Source organism: Hypanus sabinus, chromosome 23 (genome assembly GCF_030144855.1).
Source record: "Hypanus sabinus isolate sHypSab1 chromosome 23, sHypSab1.hap1, whole genome shotgun sequence".
Lineage (NCBI taxonomy): Eukaryota > Metazoa > Chordata > Chondrichthyes > Myliobatiformes > Dasyatidae > Hypanus > Hypanus sabinus.
In genome coordinates, this window is record NC_082728.1 from 36,434,921 (window position 1) to 36,458,926 (window position 24,006).

Genomic DNA, 24,006 nt, shown 5'->3' on the forward strand with positions numbered 1-24,006 from the left:
GTTTTGGGGCGTCGATTAGAACTGATAACGTTGAACATTGAGCTGCGATCAATAAACAGCAGACTGATGTAGGTATTGCTATTGCCCAGGTGATCCAAGGCTGAGCAGAGAGCCAGTGAGATTGCATCCACTGCAGACATACTATGGTGATGGGCAAATTGCTGTGAGGTCAGGCCCTTGCTTAGGCAGGAGCTGATTCAGTCAATCTCCAACTTCTCAAAACACTACCTCACGGTAGATGTGAATTCAACTGGGTGATAGTTGTTGAGGCAGCTCACCCTGCTACTGGGCTGAGACTTTTCATCTGGGCTACTTCAGCCTGAATGAAGGGTCTCAACTCGAAACATTGACTGTCCACTTCCCTCGCAAATGCTGCCTGACCTCCCGAGTTCCTCCAGTGGTTTGACTATTGCTCTAGATTCAACTGACTGTCTCTTGTGTCTCCATTAGAAAGTCGGATAAACTTTTCCATGCATCAGGTTAATCCGGAGATTTTCTTTATTCTTTCTGTAAGTATGGTTGCCACCAGTAAGGCAACATTTTTTAGTCCCTAGTTGCCATTTAGAAGATGGAAGAGCTTTATTTAAGATTTTAAAGATCATATATATTTGTGAAATCCACAAAGTCAAGCAGATGGAAATGAATGATGGCTTTGCGTCGTACCCAGTCCCTATATTATCTCACCAGCTGTTAGTTCGTACTGCAGTCCCTTGGTTCCAAATGTACTCTAGGCCAAATCAACCTCACAAGGTTGAACAATCTGTGAGCAACAACTAGGCCCCTGAAATTCTGGGCCTTAGTTATGAGTTATAACTCATCTCCCTCTACTTTCGGCCACAAACTTATAAATCATCCCTAATGAGTTATTAACTTCAAACTTTCTGCACCATCACTCAAAGAGCTAAACTGCATGTGCATGTAATGAGAGTTGTATAACCCATCTCCGTCTACCTTAGGCCATGAACTTATCAATCACCCCTGCTGTGGACACTTTCTGGAGGTCTAAGATCCGTATGCTCCATGACCGCTGGACTAAGTGTGTAAATGTAGGAGGGGACTATGTTGAAAAATAAATGTGCGAGGTTTTCTGAAATTGACTCCTTCTAGCCTAGGCCACAAACTTATCAATCACCCCTCGTAGTAGTCCCCAGGAATTTGAATGACTTGACCACAGACACAGCCTATTAATTTCGGAGGGGGGAGGCAGGAGGTAGTTGGCAAAAGTCAATCCTCATTTTTGCTGTCTTGATGGCATTAAGCTCCAAGTTGTTACCAGCACCATACAGTCTACCTTTCTTTGATAGCAGGTCACATCATTATTAGAGATGAGGCTACCATACAGTCTACCAGCACCATACAGTCTACCTTTCTTTGATAGCAGGTCACATCATTATTAGAGATGAGGCAAGTACAATAATGTTATTAGTGAACTTTAGGATTTTAATGCATTTATCTGTGGAGATACAGTCATTTGTATAAAGTGAGAACAGGAAGGGTGAAAGAACACAGCCCTAGGGAGAGCATGTGCTTATATACATTAGATTGGACAGGTAGGAGCACAGCCTTATATACAGCTCCCTTCCTGTCAGGATGTTTGTAATCCATCGACAGATGCTGTAGGACATGGCTATCTGCTTTAGCTTGCTGTGGAGAAACTCCAGAACAATAGTATTGAAAGCAGAGCTGAAATCCATAGACAAGATCCTCACATATGGTAGGTACTGGGAGAGTCCAAATGTTGAAGAATGTAATGTAGACACAAGTTAACTGCGTCTTTGCCTGAGTGATTTGCTCTATAAGTAGAACTGTGGTGGGTCAAGAAGAGGGTCAGTAATGGACTTAAGGTAGGCCAACGTCAGATGGTCAGAAGTTTTCATAACTACTGAAGTCAGAGCGACTGTCCTTTAATCATTAAGTTCAGTGATCTTGTCTGTCTTGAACTGGAATGAGTGTAGTAACTTTAAAGCTGTCTAGAACCATGCATGATTGCAGGGAAGTGTTAACTATCTTAGTGAAGACAGGTGCTAGCTGATCCACATAGTGCCTCCGAGTATCAGGTGAGAGATCATCAGGGCCTGCAGCTTTCCGAATGTTCTGTTTCCCTAATAGTTTCCAAATGTCTCCTTGCCTCACAGAAAGCATAGTGTAGGATGAAGGGAAAGGGTAAGAGGTGGTTAGGCTAAAGAAGGTGAATGGGGCTGGGATGAAGGGATGATGGTGACAGTGGAGTGGTTGTGAAAGAGGGGGGTACAGGCTCAGCATATCAGGATCAGAGGGAGTGAAAAGTGATAGATGTTGATTGTCCTTATCAAACCAGCAATAAAACTGATTGATAAAAGTTTTCTGTATTATTCCAGTTTAACCATGTCCTTCATATAATAGGTGATCAAAACTGTACACAGTACTCCAAGTGGATCCTCAGCAATGACTTGTACATCTACAACACAATGTTCCAACCCCTATACTCAATGCCATGGCTAATGAAAGTCAAACACTTTTCTCACCTCCCTTTCTACCTGTTCTGCTACTTTTAATAAACTATGCACTTGTACTCCCAAGTTTGCCAATTCTATTATACCCCCAGTGCCCTCCTATCATTTATAGTAAAGTCCTATGCCAGTTTGACTTTCCAAAATGCGTCCCCTCATGATTATCTCTATTGAAGTCCATTTGCCATTCCTTGGTCCACTTCCCTAAATGATTAGATCCCTTGCAATCTACGATAACCTTCTTTGTGCTTTCTCATCCAAATCATTTATATACAGTAAATAACAAATTATAGGAGTTCCATCACAAGTCACCAGCCTCAAGGAAACAGCCTTCAACCATCATCCTCTGCTTCCTACCTCTGAGCTAAACTTAAGTCCACCGAACTACCTTTTTCTGGTTTCCATGGGACCTAATCTTCCAGACCATGAAAACGTCATCCAAATAGTCTAAATAAACTCCATCTGTTGCCTTACCCTCATTTACTTTTTTGGTTACATCTTTAAAAAACTCTAAAAAGTTTGCCAAGTACTAATTCCCATATGCCAATGTGACTCCACCTAATCAGACTCTGTCCACCCAAATGCTGGTAGATCCTGTCCCTCAGAATTCCCTCCAGTAACCTCCCCATGACTGATGTCAGGCTGACCAGCCTTCAGTTCCTTGACTTGTCATAAACCTTATCCTTCTTAAACAATTGAACAATATTAGCTGCCTTCCAATTGTCGATATCTTCATTGGTGGCGAACAATGAAGCAAATATCTCTGCCAGGGTCTCCAAACTTTCCCCCAAAGTCTGAGGACGTATTGGTTCAAGCTTTGGAAATTAATCCAGCATGGTGTTCTACCAAGCCTCTGGTGAAAAGTAATTTCAACTCAGTGTTTTCTTTGTAGGTAGATAAATGTGTTTGCTTCCTCACAATTCATCTTTCCATTAGCAAATCAATTTCAGGGTGCAATATCTTTATTCTTATAATGCAGTCATTATGTTGAAAGACAAGAACATGTAATTTAGATTGATCTTTTCAAATTTGCTTTCTTTCTCTATTAAATATTTAGGCAGCAGTACTTAACATTTTTTGGTAGCCTTTTTGACAAAGCTCTTTAAACTGAAGAGTTTTATTCAATACCCAATAATAGTCCAGTTCTTCTGGGAGTTATTGTCTGTTTAAATGAACAATTGATTCTGACTGTAGAAGTTTAAAAAATAGTTTCAAACCATAAAGGTATCACTTTGAAATGTGTCAGTGCTTCACATGTTCTGCAATGAATAATAACCATTAATAATATATATCTTTTTACTTTAGTTAAAACAGTTTGGATAGCCCTCTCAAGTTCATGGTTAATCTTGAGCAAGGACTTAAGCTGTAGTTACCCTAGTTGTCCTTTTAATAGTTTCCATCTGTAGAATTCATGTTCTTAGTAAACCTTAATGGCATAGCAGACTGATGGAGAGTATCTGGCTTATAAATTACAATATTTCATAACTTAAAGGCCAGTCCAACTCACAGTTATATCAATTCTCAATGTTAAAGATAAAGTTACAGCATCTGAACTATGTGTGGGTGGGTCTATTTAAAAATACTCCCCTCTAATAAACTCAAGACTATGTTTTCCTAGGAATGAATTACCAACAGGCTAGTGAGTGGCTTTATAATTGGAATTAGTTCTATTAAAAAAGAAAGTTGAGGATTTATATAAAACACAGAGCACTTCTCAGTAAGTTAAATCTTTCACATCTGCCATCACTGCTGTAATGTAGAATCAATAGCAGTAAATTTGCATGCAGCAAATCCCCACAAACACAATGTGGTAATGATCAGAAAAATTATTTTGTGATGTTGGTTGAAGATAAATGTTGGCTGGGGCAAAACAAGAATTTCCTGCTCCCTTTCCACTTTTTTCTGAGAGGGGATATAAGGCCTTGTTTCATTGGCATGGATTTTGCAGTCACTGTCACTGCTCTGACTGAATTGCCAAGAGAAACTCTGCCTTGCCTTTGACGTGAACTATTCCGCTGCAACCTCAGTCACATGCACAGGCATTAGTCCCCGTGCTGCAGCAACTGCGATCATCAACTTGACCGAGGAGCCAACCACGTTAAGTAATACCATGAGAGAGGAGCCCAAGGTGCAATTCTAAGATCTAATTTTAAAATCCGGGGCAGAAATACCGATCCTCAATTCAAATTCTGATCCAATGCCTCATTTAGAACTTGGCAGTCTCACACTCTTGCCTTGGATTGTCAACCTTACATGTAGGTGAGTGAGGGAGTGAGGTCCAGATATTGAGACGCTTCAGGTGCTTTTACACCAACATCCCAACACTGGAACAACATTGACTGACACCATTCCCTCGAAGCTGCATGGGTTCGGGGCTGCGCGGTAACTGAAATTCTCCATGCTCATAGCCTTTGTTGCCTTACAGCTGGAACTTTCTTTTATATAATGTTAATTTAAAGTGCTGCACAGTTTTCAGGCTGTGTAAAAATTTCCTGTCCAGCGCAATGGTTGGCCTGTGCAGCTGTTAAGGAAATTAGCAGGAATATAGCCCACAGGCTATGGCATAATGCAAGACTCCAGGCAATGCTATATTCCCAGCACTTGGCATAAATATTATGCTGTAAAAATATTATCATTTTTGTAAAATGAATAATTTAAAACTGATGTATGACTCTCTTTCTTTATAATAATTAACATTGATTTGAATACCCTTACTTGTGTTTAATCTGTAGTATTCCCAAATCAGTTGCTGGACTCAAGCGGACATTTAAGTTGTTTATGCTCCTGTCCGTGATGTGCGCATCAACAGAATTGCTTTGCTTCCCTGACCATTAAAAGAATATTGGCCTGCCTTTCTCCATTTCCTGCTCCTGTGCACTTAAAGATATGTTGACTTCAGACTCTGCGAGATCTCTTGGCATTGGGTCAAACATGAACATGGGAATCCACTCTCGCTGATCAGTTACTGTCCTTCCTCTGTCGTGCAGCAGCATTCCCAACAACACTTGGAATGTAGCAAGGGTATTCACTACATTTTCGAGAGGTTCTTCAACATCCATCATTGAGTATATTAATAACAGAAGTTAGGCCCAACCTGGCCAATCGCTGAATTCATGACTGCCAGTTTGGGTCTGAGACTAAATAATATGGGACAAATTAAGCTTACCAATTGGGGAATGTATTTTTTCATGGTCGGTTTGGCAAAGGTGACCATTGTGGAAATAACGTATATGGGCATCTTCCATTGTACCGTGCAACACCTCAGTCATGCTCGGTATTATTGGATCAGAATGGATCTGGTGAATTAAAACTCGGCATCCATGAGGTGCTATGGATTATCAGTAGCATCAGAAATGTACAACACCTTAATCAGTGGCCTGATGACTTGGCAACCACCCGCTCTGCCATTACGTGTAATGCCAGTGAATTAAACCTGGCTCAATGCAAAGTGCTGAAGAGCACCAACGCCTGATTTACCTGGAGTGAGCAGTTAGGCTGCAGCAGGGGAATGAATGGGAAATGAACTGCAAAAGCAGCATGGAATAGAGAGAGAGCTAAGTGATCTCACACACAAAGATCTGATCAAAGTTCTGTCATATCTGGTCATCATGGATGACGGAGAATTTAACCTAATGAGAGGAAGAGGTTCCAAGAATATCCCCGGTTTCCATGCGGGGCCCAGCCAAAGGCAAGGATGAAGCATTTGTGGCTAGATTTAGCCAGGACAAAGAAGGTGGTCACCTTTCGCTTCCTGAAATCCAATATGGAAGCTAACCTTTACTCATTTTCAAGAGATGTCAGAATGCATAAGCTACAGGAAAGGAGATGGGGCAAAGGGAACCTCCCAGCTATTGCCTTAAGTATCTACATTTTAGATAAAGTTGTTTAGTAAAGCTGTTCTAGTACCATTGCAATTCTGGTATGTACCCCAAAATAGAGAAAAAAATCATAGGCTAAATACTGACCAGTTGGTTTACTCTTAGTCCCATGGTGGAAGCTATTGTGATCAGTGCCATCAAAAGAATTTACCAGTAACCCACTCACTGAAGAGTATTTCAGCTGTATCACTGGGTTCCAGACCTCAAGACAACTTTTGTTTGATTATATGTCAAAGAGTGGGATGTGAAAGTGAGATCAGAGTGACATTGAGGTCACAGTTTGCTCAAAATCAAAGTGCCCTGGTAAAATTTATGTTAATGGACTTCAAGGTAAAAACATTTGATTGGTTAGAGTCATACCTCACATCAAATCAAATGGTGGGAAGTTTAATCTTCCTAGCCCCAGGATAAGAACATAAGAAATAGGAGCAGGAGTCGGCCATTTGGCCCATCACGCCTGTTCCACCATTCAATAAGATAATGGCTGATCTGACCATGGACTCATAACCATCTACCTGCCTTTTCCCCATGATCCTTAAATCACCTAGTATGCAAAAATCTATCCAACTTTGTCTTAATTATATTTACTGATGTAGCCTCCACTGCTTCCACAGATTCACCACTCTCTGGGAAAAGCGGTTTCTCCTCATCACTGTTCTAAATTTACTCCCTCAAACCTTGAGGCTATGTCCCCTAGCTCTCGTCTCACCTACCAGTGGAAACAACTTTCCTGCCTCTATCTTAACTATTCCTTTCATAATTTTATGTATTTGTATAAGATCTCCTGCCACCCTTCTGACTTCTGAATGCAACTGTTGGTGTGCTTCAGACACTAAGCCTCTGCAGATGCTTCATTAATGAGACGAGAAATGGGAATGTCTACTGATGATTGCAAACATTAGATCCTACCTACAGCTATTACAGAAAATAACCAATGCAACCATATTTAGGCATAAGTGGCAGGTATCATTTGGACTATAACTATGTCAGGGAATGAGCACTGGTAACAATAAAGAATCTGATTGGCTCCTCTAGAAAATTAAGGGCATTATCATCAGTCGGTCCACTTCCATCCATTTTGCAGGATCACCCCCATCCAGAAATGCAATGGAACCAATCAAAATACTTCTATGGACTGGAAAGGAAGGGGGCAGAAGCCAAAATAAGAAGGTGGGGAGAGGGGGATGGAATACAAGCTAGCAGGTGATTGGTGAAATGAGGTGAGGGGGAAGGTGGGTGGTTGGGGAGGGGGGACAGAGAAAGACGGTGGGACAGGATAGGTGGAAGAGATAAAGGCTAAATAAGAAGCAAACTAATGAGAGAGGACAGTGGACAATGGAAGAAAGGGAAGGTGATGGGTAAGTGAGAAGAGAAGGGGTGAGAAGAAAACCAAAATGGGGAATGGAAAACAGAGTACGATTTGGGGGGTGAATGTAAGAACAGAAGAGCAGAAGAAATAGGAGCAGGAGTCGGCCATCTGACCCGTCGAGCCTGCTCCGCCATTCAATAAGATCATAGCTGACCTGGCCATGGACTCATCTCCACCTACCTGCCTTTTCCCCATAACCTTTATTTCCCCTACTGTGCAAAAATCTATCCAGCCTTGTCTTAAATATATTTACTGAGGGAGCCTCCACTGCTTCACTGGGCAGAGAATTCCACAGATTCACCACTCTCTGGGAAAGGCAGTTGCTCCTCACTTCTGTCCTAAATCTACTCCCCCTGAATCTTGAGGTTATGTTCCCCTAGTTCTAGCGGGGAGAGAAATTACTGAAAGTTGGATAGATCATTGTTCATGCACCAGGTTGGAGAGTTCCATCATCAGCAAAATTTCCTATGCTTCAAAAATGCTTTCCTTTTGTATGCCGGTCTTTGCTGGGCTTAATACAGAAATTAAATAGAGGAATGAAAGTGATGGGTTTCTTTGATTCCTTTTATATCATATGTCCATATGATATTGATGACGTTGCATTGCAAAGTTCATCCAAATCCCTTGCTTAGCCCCACACGACTGCATCACAGAACTCAGCAGTGAGCCCCACGGCAAAGCCAAACACTCCAGACGCATCTGATCGGAGCTTGTCCAGGAATTTTGCATCTGGTCACTTTTACATGGAAGTTTAAGACCGCTTGAGGTGCAAATGGTTGACAGTTGGCTATTTCTTTCAGCCAGTATAATTCGACCCAGTGGAACTGAACTTTGGCAGGCTGGTGAAGGAAAGATGTGCAAATGCACCCAACGATAAGTTTCCAAGTGTGAGTTCATTCGGTTCATCCTGCTGTTGTAATAGTTTAAAACAAGCATATAAGATTTGTTTTGGTGCTTTTTCTGTAGTTAAGTCATTAAACAGATTTAAGGAGAGCACAGAGAGAAAGGCAGCAAGTCCTTTGGAAATTTTGGCTTTCATTGGAACTGCAGCAGATTTATGAATGAAATCTGGAAAGTAGCAAACTGTTTTTGACTGCATACCCTTCTGCAACTTTGTCAGTTCAACATAAGCTTCAAATCAGAATAAGTACATAATAGTAACTGACACTTGGACTTGGGTAGAATTATTCTGATTATTTTCACAAAACGTGGTAGTAAAACAGATCTGAGAGATCAAATATATAAACAGAGTGAACCAATAAGTCAATTTAGCTGATGTTTGAGAACTGAATGTTTGGAGCTTAAAGCAGGAATAGAATAGACTTTGGGAACCTGCACTTGGAATATTGTGTGCATTTCTGGTCATCATATTAGAGGAAGGGATAATTAAGCTAGAGTGGGTGTAGGAAAGATTCACAATGACTTGAGGTTTTATTTATAAGGAAAAGCATCGTGTATATCATGTTTATCATGTATTTCTTTGTACTGTTGTTGTAAAATTAATGAATTTCACGACATATGCCAGTGATATTAAACCTGATTCTGATGCTGAGTGGGGTTGATCCGTTTTCCTTGAAGCAAAGCACACTGTGGAGTGATTTTTTGGAGGTTGATAAAATTATGTGAATAATAGTTAAGATGGATTATCACACTCTTTTCCCCAGGTTAGGAAAGTCTAAAACTAGTGAGCATTAGCTTAAGGTGAGGGGGAAAACATTTTAAATGGAATTGAGAGGCAATTTTTTCATGGAAGATAGTGGGTATGTGAAATGAGTTGCACAGTAAAATTCTGGAGGAATTCAGTAGGTCACATCTATGGAAATAAAGCAACAGGTGATGTTTTGGGCCAAGAGCCTTCATCAGGACTGGAAATGAAGGTGCCAAAATATGAAGGTGGGGTGAAAGGAAGGAGGACAAACTAGAAGGTGATAGGTGAAGCCAGGTGGGTGGGGGAGGAGGGATGAAATAAGAAACTGGGAGGGGATTGGTTGACTAGGCGAAGGGCTGGAGAAGGAGGAATCTGATAGGAGAGGAGAGTGGACCACGGGAGAAGGGGAAGCAATATCAAATCAATATGATTGCTCCTGAAACCTTAGTGGCTTCATTGTGGCAGAAGAGGAGGTCATGGACTGACATACTGGAATGGGAATGGGGTAGGAATTAAAATGGCTGGCCACCAGGAAATACCACTCTTTGCAGTTGGAATAGATGTGCTCGACAAAGCGGTCCCCCAATTTATGTTAGGTCACTCCAAAGGTTCAAATGTTTCTTTATTGTCAAATTATGCATGTACAGTACAACTCTGGTATTTGTCTTCTCCAGATAGCCATGAAATGCAGAAAAAACTATGGGTGTCATTGAAAGAAAACACGTCAACCTCTCCTCATGCAAAAATGCAAAAGAAACAAAACTCGCAGATCCCAAACCCTCCACCTGCCTTACTGCCTTGTTCAAAAGCTAACATATCACCCACACAGAAAACGGGGCTTGCAAACTCAAAAGTCCAACCACCTCCCTCGCAAAATAAAGTAGAAGAGGCTGCATTGGAAGTATTGGAATCAGTAGATGACCGAAACAGATTTGCAGGTGAAGCGTTGCCATGAACTAGGTATCCTTGAACATTTCTGAACAATATGTCTAGGGAGTATTTTGAAGAATACATTTTCTCTTTGGACGTAGATTTTCCGAACCTACCTTTATTCGATAAAGTCAGAGGTATCAGTATTACAGTGAGTAAAGGGAATTACAGAGGGAAGAAAGTGAAGCTGGCCAAAGTTGATTGGAAGGGAACATTAGGAGGGCTGACAGAAGAATAGCAACAGCTGGAGTTTCTGGGAGCAATTCAGAAGGCACAGGATAGATATATCCTAAAGAAGAAGTAGTCTAAAGGGAGGATAAAGCAACTGTAGCTGTTAAGTGAAGCCAAAGACAGCATAAAAGCAAAAGTGGGGGGGGGGGGGAGATAATATAGCAAAAATTAGGGAGAAGGTGGAGGATTGTAAAGCTTGTATAAAACAGCAGAAGGTAACTAAAAGGCCATAAGGAATGAGAGGACAAAATATGAAGGTAAGCTCACCAATATATAAAAGATGACATCAAAAAATTTTCAGATATTAAGTATAAAGTGTAAAAGAGAGGCAAGAATGGATCAGTCTGCTGGAAAGTGATGTGGTGAGGTTGTAATGGGGGGGGGAGGGAGGAAAGAAATGACAGACAAGCTTATTAAATATTTTACTTCGGTTCTTACTGTGGAAGACACTGGCAGTATGTCAGAAATTCGGGAGTGTCAGGGGGTAGGTGTAGTCAATGCTACTAAGGAGAATGTGCTTGGGATATAGAAAGGTGCGAAGGTAGATACGCCTACACCCCAGGGTTCTGAAAGAGGTAGCTGAAGAGAATGTGGAGGCATTACGAATGATCTTTCAAGAATCACTAGATTCTGGAATGGTTCTGGAGGACTGGGAAATTGCAAATGTCACTCCATCCTTAAGAAAAGAGGACGGCAGAAGAAAGGGAATTATAGGCCAGTTGGCCTGACTTCAGTTGTTGGGAAGATGCTGGACTCCATTATCAAGGATGAGGCTTTGGTGTACTTGAAGACAAATGACAAAGTAGGCCAAAGTCAGCATGGTTTCCTTAAGGGGAAATCTGTTTCAATCTGCTGGAATTCTTTGAGGAAATATAGACAGGGTAGACAAGGGAGAATTGGTGGATGTTATGTACTTAGGTTTTCAGAAGGCCTTTGATAAGGTGCTGTATATGAGGTTGCTTAACAAGATAAGAGCCCATAAGCTCTCTGTCGGGATCAAACATGAATATTGCATTATAGCTATTTATGCTATCCAGGACAGTATGATATGAAGAGCAAGCTGTTGCCCATACAGCAGGCTCCCCTTCCCCACACAGCTGCCTTCATCACAAATAGGTGTAGTCACACAGCAACGGGCGTTTGAGATCAGAGGTTTCCTTCTCCTAGATCAGGGGTTGGCAACCCACGGCTCCGGAGCCGCATGCGATTCTTTCATCTCTGTGCTGCGGCTCCCTGTGGCTCAAACATTTCCTCCGTAATGCACAGAAGTAATGGATGTTGTCATTCAGATTGTCAATAAAATAATGGCAAAAAGTTTAAGTCACCGTCAATTCCGTTTGTTACTGGACGAGCTGGAAAGCGCATATTCTGATCTCCTGCTGCACAACAAAGTCCGGTGGCTGTCAAGAGGGGATGTGCTGAAACGCTTTGTCGCATGTCTGGAAGAAGTGAAAACTTTCCTGGGCAGCAAACGGCTCACCTTTCCTGAGCTGGAACAGCCAGAGTGGCTGGAAAAGCTACACTTCATGGTAGACATGACAGAGCACCCGAACACGCTGAACACAGCTCTTCAGGGGAAAGGACGTACAGCCCTGTACATGTTGGAGAATGTTTTGGCATTCGAGCGCAAGTTGACGTTGCTTGCCAGAGATTTACAGGAAGGCACATTGTCTCACTTTCCCAATTTGAGAGAGTTCAAACAAGTTCACAACATGATAAATTCGGAGTATTTACATTCTGCAATCATCGCAATGCAAACATCGTTTGGGAAACGCTTCTGTGAGTTCAGAGAGGAAAAAAACACATTATCCTTGCCGGTCACTCCCCTAAGCATCAATCCATCCCACTGAATACGACTGCATTGGCAGGTGTGAGTCAACCTGATCTTGAGATGGAACTGGCCGACATAGCCGACAAAGACATATGGGTGTCCAAGTTTAGACGCTTGACAGCAGACCTTGAAGATGTTGCCCGTCAGAAGGCCGTTCTTGCTCAGAATCACAAATGGAGTGATATTAAAAACCTCCTCAAACCGGACAAACTTGTGTTCGAAACATGGAATGCTATCCCCGACATTTATGTAAACATTAAAAAGTATGCGCTTGGCGTCCTGTCGATCTTTGGATCAACATATGTATGTGAGCAGGTGTTCTCCAACATGAACTGTATTAAAAACAAACATCGCGCACGCCTCACAGATGACAGCTTGCGATCCTGTGTAAAGATGAAGGTGACGTCATACAGCCCTGATGTGCAGACGCTGTGCGCTGAGGTCCAGGAGCAGAAATCCCATTAACCAAGTATGATAAATATTTTAATTGCCTATTATTTTACGTATATTCATATTTTTTCATTGTTCAGTGAAATAGTCCTTTTATTTTTCAGGTTGACAGCTGGCTGACGTTATTTTTGGTTTGCTGCTGGTGGAAAATTTAAGTTCGGCATTTTTCATAAATACAAGAAGGACTCAAATAGACATTGAGTATTTTACTTAAAAGTAACCTTCAACCCAACGTCTTTTTTTCGGAGTTCAAAATGTTTTTGTTGCATGCAGAAATGTATTTTCTTTTTCTCTGCAGGAGTTCATTGATTTCATAAATGCAACACATTATAGTTTGTTTATACATAGCATGAAGGCAAAAAAACGTTGTATGCAGTGTTATTTCATTTTAAATGTCAAACGGGTTTTGCCAGTGTTTTTCCCAGTGTTTTCTTTTCTGTGGGAAACGGGTCCAAATGGCTCTTTCAGTGGTAAAGGTTGCCAACCCCTGTCCTAGATGAACTGCCATTCATGGCTGACAAGCCCTATCTACCTGAAGCAAGTCTACCTCTTCTTTATGGTCTAAAGAAGGAAAATGCAAAGTTAGCGTGCTATTGGGGGGAACTAAAATATAAGAGCAAGGATGTGATGCTTAGGCTTTATAAGGCTTTGCTCAGGCTGTGCTTGGAGTATTGTGAGCAGGTTTGGGCCTGTTATCTAAGAAAGGATGTGCTGGCATTGGGGAGGGTCCAGAGGAGGTTCATGAGAATGATCGTGGGAATGAAAAGAGTTAAAATATGAGAAGCATTTGATGGCTATGGGCCTGTGCTCACTGGAGTTTAGATAAATGAGAGGGGATCTCGTTGAAAATTATTGAATGTTGAAAGGTCGGGATAGAGTGGATCTGGATTAGATATTTCCTATAGTGGGTGAGTGTAGAACCAGAGGCTCCAGCCTCAGAATATAGGAACATCGATCTAGAAAAGAGATGTGGAGGAATTTCTTCAGTCAGCAGGTGGTGAATCTATGGAATTAGTTGACACAGATGGCTGTGGAGGAGAAGTCATTGAACATATTTAAAATGGAGGTAGCTGGGTTCTTGATAAGTCAGGGCATCAAAGGTTACGGGGAGAAGGGTGGAGAATGGGTTTGAGAGGGACAATAAGTCAGCCAAGATGAAATGGTGGAGCAGACTTGAAAGCCCAAATAGCCTGATTCAGCTCGCACATCTTATGGTCCAAAGGTTTTATTCATCCATTGATTGGCATCCGCCTGTCTTGAAGGACAACGGGCGATGGTGATCATCATAACAAGCTTGGAAGGAAAGTATGGAGATCCCCAGATGCGCAGTCATCAATTGTCACCAGCTTGGCTGTAGGAGCTGCCAGAAGAATGTTCAATGAAATCTGGCTGCCTTAGGGACTCGACTCCAGATTTGCTGTCTGGGTTTACTTCCATAACCTTCGTCTCTCCTGAAGCTGCCCGCAGGGTAGTGGGGCTATTTACCCATAGCTGGGGATCTGGATCATGAGCACCAGGGCCTGTCCTCACACCAGCAGGCCTGCACACTACATGTGCAAGGGCCAGACCTCCTCCCCGTCCTCTGAAGTTCAGCCTGAGTCCGAAGGGAGTTCAGTTTCCATGTGTTGCCAGCGAGGAGGAACTACATGAGGCTTTCTATTGGAGAGGCTATGTAAAGAGAGAATTACACATTCAGCTTTCCTTTTTGCAAGACTGCTAGCCAGCAGTGGAAGGTGAGAGTCAGAGTTGCCACACTAGATGCATCAGAACAGCCATTTTGATATCTTTTCATCCATTAGTCTACATCTATTGACAGTTCTATGTGCTGGTTGTGACTTCCAGTCAAGTTAGTGTCAAGATGCAGTTTCAATTTCCATTGATTTTGAGGCTCAGATTTTGATTTTTAAGCTTATAAGGATATGTTTTGGGACAGAGAAGTTAGTTAAGGTTCATGATAAGGTTTAGTGACAAAGATAAGGTGGGGGAGTTCAAGGTCAAACATAGTAAGTGAAGAGCCTGGGCAGGAGCTGAGTCCTTGTTGAAGCATTCCGTGTTTGGACATCAGCAATCCCAGAAGCTGAGTCGCAGGTGATGAGGAGACCAGCAGCCTCCAGGTCGGAGACTAGTCCCAGATTGGAAATCCCTACGGTGGGTCTCCCAGGTACAGCCAGGAATCAAAAAGGTTTGTGAGCCTCAGCTGACTTGAGTTGGAGGTCCCTGAGAGTCTGGAGGTCGAGGCTTGAAGGTTGAACACATGATCAGGGTCCTGGTGTGAAGTCCAAAGCAGGAGGCCCACTGTCTCCGAGTATAGGTATCTGGAGGACTGGAGGCAGACCCGTCCCGAGGTTGGCGCCAGTCCAGGTGCGTAGGTGGAAGCACTTGCTTTGTGGCTGTTGTCGCAGCTGCCTTTGCTGCTCAATTGTGGGAATATTATATTGCCACTGGAAAATCGGGTGACACTTGAGGGCTGCTCTCAGCATATCCTGGGTGTGTTAGTTGTTAAGACAAATGGTTTATGTATCAATGTGCAGTATATGTGATAAGTAAATCTGAATCTGAAATCAGCTGCCAACTGTGATATACTGGTAATTCACTCACCAAACATCTTTATCAAGTTCTGACCCAGCAGTTGTAACCAGTCCTATGGAAAATTGTTCTTACAACAATATTGGTGAATAATGAATTGTGACCCTTACCTGATCTGGTGGATCAGAATATTAAATAGCAAAACAAATCCATGATCAGCAGGTCACCAAACAAAAGCTTCCACAGTGAAATGGTCAAATCGCTGTTACATTTGAAATATGACTTCCTGATCCCTCATCTTTCAGTGAAGTGGGTGTTGACGGTGAACGAAAAGTTAGTGCAGAAAACAAGTTCTGAGGGTTATCTGCTGTACTGTTTGTCTATTAGACAGGAATAAGGTGTGGAGCATCAGGCATTGTGTTTACATCAAAATGGAACAGGATTTTGGAAATTAAGCAGCCATAATGATCTCAGATGGGATGACTGATTCTTTATTTAAAAATCTGTGAACTTCACAGAGCTTCCAGGAAACACATTGCAATAATGCATTTATTGCCAAAAGAAGTACCACTACCTTTAAAAAAAAACACTTACATAGAGTGTTATTTTCGGCAGGATTTCAGTGCTTGTTTAATTGAGGATTTTAGTTTGGTGAAGGCCCTCGCATTCAATGTAAGATGTAGCTTAAGTGACAATAGTCTGAAGAGAAAACAAATATTCTAGCACAGTTTTATTTCCACTCAGCTTCTTTAATAACCTAAGCTTTCTACTAACGTTCTTGAAATAGTAATATCAAATAATATCCAGATAGACGGCAATATTTTGAAAAGCTTCTCTGAAATATTACTTCTGGATTACACTGACTAAATTGCAGATGTATAAACTACTGGGCACCATGATAACAGCAGTTAGCGTGGCACGATTGCAGCTCCCAGTGTTCCAGAGTTCGATGTTCAATTCCAGCACTGTTCTGTAAGAAGTCTCTGTAAGTCCTCCTTGTGGAGTGTGTGGGTTTTCTCCCACAGTCCAAAGATGTATCAGTAGGTTAATTGGTCATTGCAAATGGGGGTAACCGGTTTGTGGGATTGCTGGGCCTACTCCACATTGCATTGCTAAATAAAATAAAGCAGACTGGGGCATTTGCAGACTCTAACATTCTGATGTTAGGTTTTGGCTGCTCTTGTAAAATTGGCTTTATTATAGAGGAATAAGTCCAGTCTGAAACTCCAATGAGTGTCAACTCAGGCTAAACTTTATCCCCCTAATAAAATAAAATTTGGTCATGGTCTATATTCAATATCTCTTCAGGAAACCAAATCAACAATAAATCCAGCCCAAATGGGGTACCTGGCCGAGCACTAAAGATCTGTGCTGATCAAATGGCTGGGGTGCTCATTGATATCTTTAATCTCTCACTTTGGCAGTCTGAGCTACCCACTGGCTTCAGGCAGGCCTCAATCATACCAGTGTTTAAGAAGAACATGGTAACCTGGCTCAATGATTATCACCCAGCGGTACTTACATCCACAGCGATGAGGTGACTTGAGAGGTTGGTGATGAAACACATCAACTCCTGTCCGAGAAACATCTTGGATTGTTTGCCGACTGGCGCAATAGGTTCGCAGCAGATTCTATTTCATTGGCTCTTCTCTCAACCCTGAACCATCCCGTCAGCCAATACTATCATTCCCTCAAAAGTAGTTAATAAACTTCAAGAGCTTGACTTCCATACCTCCTTGTGCAATTGGATCCTCAATTTCCGCACTTGCGGGCCCCAAACAGTCCAGATTGGCAGCAACATCTCCTCCACAATGTCCATCAGCACAGGTGCTCCACAAGACTGTGTGCTTAGTACAGCTCCAGTGCCATAATCAAGTTTACTGACAACATCACCGAATCAAACATGGTAATAAATCAGGATATGGCAGGGACATTGAAAATCTGGCTGAGCGGTGCCATAACAACAACCTTTCACTCAATGTCAGAAAAACTAAGGAGCTGATTATTGACTTCAGGAGGAGGAAACTCGAGGTCCATGAGCCAGTCCTCATCAGGGGATAAAAGGTGGAAAAGTTCAACAACTTTAAATGCCTCGGTTTCAGAGGACCTGTCCTATGAAGAAAGCATGGCAACACCTCTTTTTCTTGAGAAGATTGTGAAGATTCAGCATGACATCTACTACTTTGACAGACTTCTATAAATGTCTGGTGGAGAGTGTATTGACTGATTGCATCACAGCCTGATACAGAAACTCCATGAGACCATAAGACTATGAAACATAGGAACAGAATTAGGACATTTGGCCCATTGAGTCTGCTTTGCCATTCAATCATGGCTGATCCTGCTCTTATATTCTAGACCTCTTGAAATGAACGCTAACATTGCATTTTCCCTCCTCACTACTGACCCAACCTGCAAGTTAACCTTCAGAGTGTTCTGCACAAAGACTCCCAAGTCCCTTTGCATCTCATATTTTTGGATTTTCTCCCCTTTAGAAAATAGTCTGCATGTTTATTTCTTTTACTAAAGTGCATGGCCATGCATTTTCCAACATTGTAATTTATTTGCCACTTTCTTGCCCATTCTCCCAATCTGTCTAAGTTCTTCTGCAGCCTTCCTGTTTCCTCAATACTATCTGCCCCTCCACTAGTCTTCATATCATCTGCAAACTTGCCAACAAAGCCATGTGTTCCGTCATCTAATTCATTGATATACAGCATAAAAAGAAGCTGTTCCAAAACCAACCCCTGTGGAACACCACTAGTCACTGGCAGCCAACCAGAAAAGGATTCTTTCATTCCCACTAGCTGCCTCCTACTAATCAGCCAATGCTCTAACCATGTTAGTAACTTTCTCATAATATCGTTTGTACCTTTCAGCTTTTTGAGCACCTTCTCCCTTGTAATAGTAACTGCACCCACTTCCCTTCTCTCACACCCCTCAACACCTGGAACACTGCTAGTGTCTTCCACAGTGAAATCTGATGCAAAATATTCATTTAGTTCATCTGCCGTCTCCTCATTTCCCTTTATTATTTCTAGTGGTGCTATATCCAATCTCATCTCTCTTTTATTTTTTACATATTTGAAAAAAAACTTTTTCTATCCACCTTGATATTGTTTGCCAGCTTGCTTTCATGTTTCATCTTTCCTTCCTAATGATTCGTTTAGTTACTTTCTGTAGGTTTTTTAAAAGCTTCTCAATCCTCTATCTTCCCGCTAATTTTTTACTTTGTTGTGTGCTCTCTCCTTTGCTTTTACAATAGCTTTGACTTCCCTTGTCAGCCATGGTTGTACTATTTTGCTATTTGAGTATTTCTTTGTTTTTGGAATATACCTATCCAGCACCTTCCCCATTTTGCTCAGAAACTCAAGCCATTGTGGCTCTGCCCAACTAGGGCATCTAAACAGATGCAAACGACACCAGACAGTGCAAATACATGTAACATGCTATAAGGTTTCACTGCTAATGTAATGGTTTCTCTGTAGCAGCAATGTTTGTGTTATGACTAGAGATAACGGAGTTTGGAATGCTGGGGGCTAACCAATGAGAGAACTGTTGTTCTTTCTTGTGAGTCTGGAAGAGGGATTTCTGCGGTCTTTGTCCGAGGAGAGATGAGGAGAGAAGACACGAATGGAGAGAGTTGGTAGATGGCTAGGCGGAGTGGACTTGGAGCGAGGGTCTGACCGCCTTATCAGTGAGCTCCAACGTTGCATATTAGACTGAGAATAGGCCCTTTTTCTTTTTTTTTTGTCAAAGTAAGTCAAAGTAAGACTTGTAAAGCTCTATCATTTAATCGCTTATTGTGTACTGTTTGTTATTTTGGGGTATTGGGTTGTAACAGGGGACATCGCACAGCATACACCCAAATGAGATTTCTTAAGTTTGGCTGGGGAGGGGGCTTTCAGCCCCTATATTAAGCTGCTAGCCGTAGCAAGAGTTACATACAAAAAGAAGAAACAATAATAATATAAAACAATAAATACTGAAAAGATGAGATGAAGAGTCATTGAAAATGAATCTATTGGTGTGGGAACATTTCAATGATGGGGCAAATGACTGATCCCCTCTTGTTCAAGAGGCTGATGCTTGGGTGGTAGTAACTGTTCCTGAACTTGGCCATGTAAGTCCTGAGGATTTGATACCTTCTTTGTGATGGTAGCAGCAAAAAGAAAGCATGACCTGAGTTTTGAGAGTTCCTGATGATGGATGCTGCTTTCTTGCAACAGTGTTTAATGTAGATGTGCTCATTGGTTGAGAGGCTTTACAATGTGATGAACTATTTTTTTCCATTCAAGAACACTGCTGTTTCTGATGCAGCCAATCAATATACAATACTCTCCACCTCACATCTATAGAAGTTTGTCAAAGTTTTGGATATCATGCTGAAACTTCAAAAAAATCTAAGGAAGTAGAGGCATTGCTGTGCTCTCTTTGGAATCATGCTTACTTAGACTGCAAGCTTAAAATTCTGCCTTCTTTCAGCTTTGCAGTTTAGTAACCCCTTCTCAATCAGCAGCTTTTACAACAGCTTAGCTGACAGTCTACAGTCTGAAAAAATACCAAACATTTTTCATAATACTGGCTGTGACTTCAACAGCCACTACAGAAATAAGCTGCCAAATTGCATATCATTTGCTCACCCCTCGAAAAAAACCCTCTAGTTTAATTAGCACTTTAAATATGTATCATTCCAGAACCAGAGAAATGAGATCTGTTTGGACATAAATATTACCTTGGGGAAGAGTTGGGCCAGCTTTTTTACCTCTGTCAGATATTTTCCTATTTTCATTAAATACAGTTGTTAAAATAGCACATTTTCCAAATTAGTTCTATAAATAAATAGTCAGAAATCTGGGAATAGCAACACCCATTAAAAATGATTCTAGGTATAATACTTCTGTAAAGTATTATTTATCTGTTGATATCCATATTTACATAAAAAGAACAAAATTATTGAAATTAATATCCAATAACTATGTTGACATTGCATATCAAAATATAGCAATTGAATAACTAGAATTTTCTGTTGATCAAGAAAATACAAATAATAAAACAGTAAGTACTAAAAATTCCATTACCTTTGTCATAGATCAACCATGTACTCAATGTGTTTTCAAAATAATTGTATAAATCCACACACACACACACACCGCATATGAGTAAACATACACACATTATTTGGACCAAGATTGTGCAGTGTTTCAGAGAGTTTAAATGCAGTATGTCCCATCTGGACTATTGCAGGAAATTTTTGAATCCCAGAAAAGTTAAAGTAAGAAGCTATATTGAACAAAGGTGGAATAGAAAAAAATGATGTTTTCATAAAATGTACAAGGCAACTTATGTTGTATTTTAAGGGAAAAGTCTTGAATATAAAAATTAATTAATATTTGCTGACCCTTGAACGTCAGGAAGACAATTCAGTTGAAATAAAAATGAGAAAAATAATTTAAACATGAAAAATAATGATGTAGAATTTGGGTAAGGAACTCTTGAGCTATTATTTCAATCCTATTCTGTTGACATACTTCCCAAACCCCCAAGTTCATCACCAACACAAGAGATTCTGCAGATGCTGGGAATCCAGAGTACCACACACAAAATGTTGGAGGAACTCATAGACTGCATCTATGAGTCCAGCTGAAGGGTCTCGGCCCAAAACATCGACTGTCCATTCTTTTCCATAGATGCCTCCTGACCTGCTGAGATGTTCCAGCATTTTGCATGAGTTCATCACCAGGCTGTGCGCTTTCCTGACTTCCAAGTATATCACTGTTCTTTCTTTCAGGAACTCCTTAAGCAAAACCATGAATGATGGAAGAATCTTAAGGTATAGAAAATCAGAGAATTGGCTACTACTTAATGCAGCACCAAAAAGATTACCATGCTTTATAAAGCAGGTTACTGTGTCATATTAAGGCCAAGCAAAGTGAAAAATAATTGTCAGCCCTGATAGCAATATCCTTAATAAGTGAATTAAAAGTAGCTAAAACCAAGTTTGAGTGGGCTTTGACATACGACTGGGGCTGTGGAAGAATGGGAATGAGTAAAATTCTTGCAGTCTACATTCATGTGGTCACAAGTAAAATGCACAATGACAAACGGACGTTTATTTATTTTGTGATTGGGATAGTTTTCCAACAATCTGCATGTGTTAGGGTAAAGGTTACTGTGCATACAGTGTACACAGGAGGGAAATTTTTGCCTTGCTTTAAACTCATGAACTGACTCACTTCAAACAGCAATCAGTGAGCCATGCCAAATGTCCCCAGGAACCTATTGGTTTATAGAAACAATCTCATGCATTGAACGCATTTCTTTACAATAAAGTGAGACAGTTGCAAGGTTAATACAGAGAGTTTGAACAAACACCAGCAACAAAGCAAGTTACCCCTCAATTTTTCACAAATATGTTCCAAATGTTTCATAATATAGTCCTGGTATAGATACATTTGTTTATTTGATAAGGTTATTTCACATTTTCTGGTATAAAATAATTCTATCATGACTTAGAAATATTTTGAAAAGGGTTATTGAAGGTACTGGATTTCTAAACTCTTTTTTTCTCAATGTGAAATGCAATTTTGCTGCATTTCTGAGAAATTACAAAATATTTTACATTACCCATAACACGAGATCTGCTCATAAGGTATGGAGATCATATGTCTCGATGGTCAATATCATCTTCGAGCCAATAGTTGCATTACTAAATATCTTTAAAAAACAAATTCTCACTGCTGAGTTACAAATAGTAGCTCCATTAAGTGGTCAATATCTACCATAGACTTTTCAAAGCTTTTGACATAAGTGCTGATATCAGCGTTCCCTGATTGTGGAGATGACTGGGTAGTACTGCTTTCAAACAAATTTTGAGACTATAATGCTGAAGGTAACATAACAAGTAACTATTCCCCATAAATATAGTCTTTTGATGGAGAAACTACCCTGATTTATTCAATAACTTTCTCGCAGTCTTGATTATACAGTAGGTTCTGTTTACTGTGAGGCATAGGATTCATGTTTAAACATTTATTACTGCGGTGTAATTTTTGTTACAACACACACCCAACCATGCCAGCCTCCGGGGTTTGAATGCTCTAACTTTTCAGAACATGAAGAGCTGGCACGGCCCCTTAAAAGATTTAGGCCCACCCCACCAATTGGTAACCATGATTTGGGGCCTAGATTTTGATATTTAAAGTGCTGTAGCGGTGTGCTACACGCAGCGCTAAAATTACGACACGGAGTCGGTAACTGCAGTCGAAGGAAAAAACTTTATTCGAAAACTTCAGCCTCACTTTTAAGCCTCTGTCAACCGGCCCCCCATGGCGAAGAGGCTCCAAAGCTCTGTGCTCGCAAACCCCCGTAGGCTATCTAATTGTGAGTCGGTTCGCATACGCTAGGAAATGAGCCGCCACATAACCCCCCCCCAGAACCGGCGATACACCCCCCAATGTCCACAGCCTGGGCCAGAACCTGCTTGGGAGGTCGGCCTCTTCGCCGAGGCGCCGGAAACTCGGCCGGTTGCGCCAGGTCCACATGGGCCGGCTTGAGGCGGTCCACCGTGAAAACCTCCTCCTTCCCCCCAACGTCCAGCACGAACGTGGACCCGTTGTTCCGGAGCACCGTAAACGGCCCCTCGTATGGCCGCTGCAGCGGTGGCCGATGCCCGCCCCTTCGTACAAACACAAACTTACAGTTCCGTAGGTCTTTGGGTACGCAGGTCGGGTGCCGCCCATGCTGTGAAGTGGGTATGGGGGACAGGCTACCGAGCTTCTCGCGAAGTCTGCCCAGGACTGCAGCGGGTTCTTCCTCTTGCCCCCTCGGGGCTGGTAGGAACTCCCCGGGGACGGCCAGGGGCGCGCCGTATACCAACTCGGCCGACGAGGCGTGCAGGTCGTCCTTGGGCGCTGTGCGGATGCCGAGAAGGACCCAGGGAAGCTCGTCCGCCCAGTTGGCTCCTCGCAGGCGGGCCATGAGGGCCGACTTCAGGTGACGGTGGAAACGCTCCACTAGCCCGTTCGACTGTGGGTGGTAGGCAGTGGTGTGGTGCAGCTGAGTCCCCAAAAGGCTGGCCATAGCTGACCACAGGCTGGAGGTGAACTGGGCGCCTCTGTCGGAGGTAATGTGGGCTGGTACACCAAAGCGGGATATCCAGGTGGCGATCAGGGCTCGGGCGCAAGATTCGGAGGTGGTGTCGGTGAGCGGGACCGCCTCTGGCCATCTTGTGAACCGGTCCACGATAGTCAGGAGGTAACGCGCTCCGCGCGACACTGGCAGGGGGCCCACGATATCCACATGAATGTGGTCGAAACGCCGGTGGGCGGGATGGAACTGCTGCGGTGGGGCTTTGGTGTGCCGCTGAACCTTGGCCGTCTGGCAGTGCATGCACGTTCTGGCCCATTCACTGACCTGTTTGCGGAGTCCGTGCCAAACGAACCTGCTGGAAACCATCCGGACAGTTGTCCGGATGGAGGGATGCGCCAAGTTATGAATGGAGTCGAAAACACGTCGCCGCCAGGCTGCGGGGACGACCGGACGGGGCCGGCCGGTGGCGACGTCACAGAGTAGGGTCCTCTCACCTGGGCCCACGGGGAGGTCCTGGAGCTGCAAACCAGAGACTGCAGTCCTGTAACTCGGAATCTCCTCAT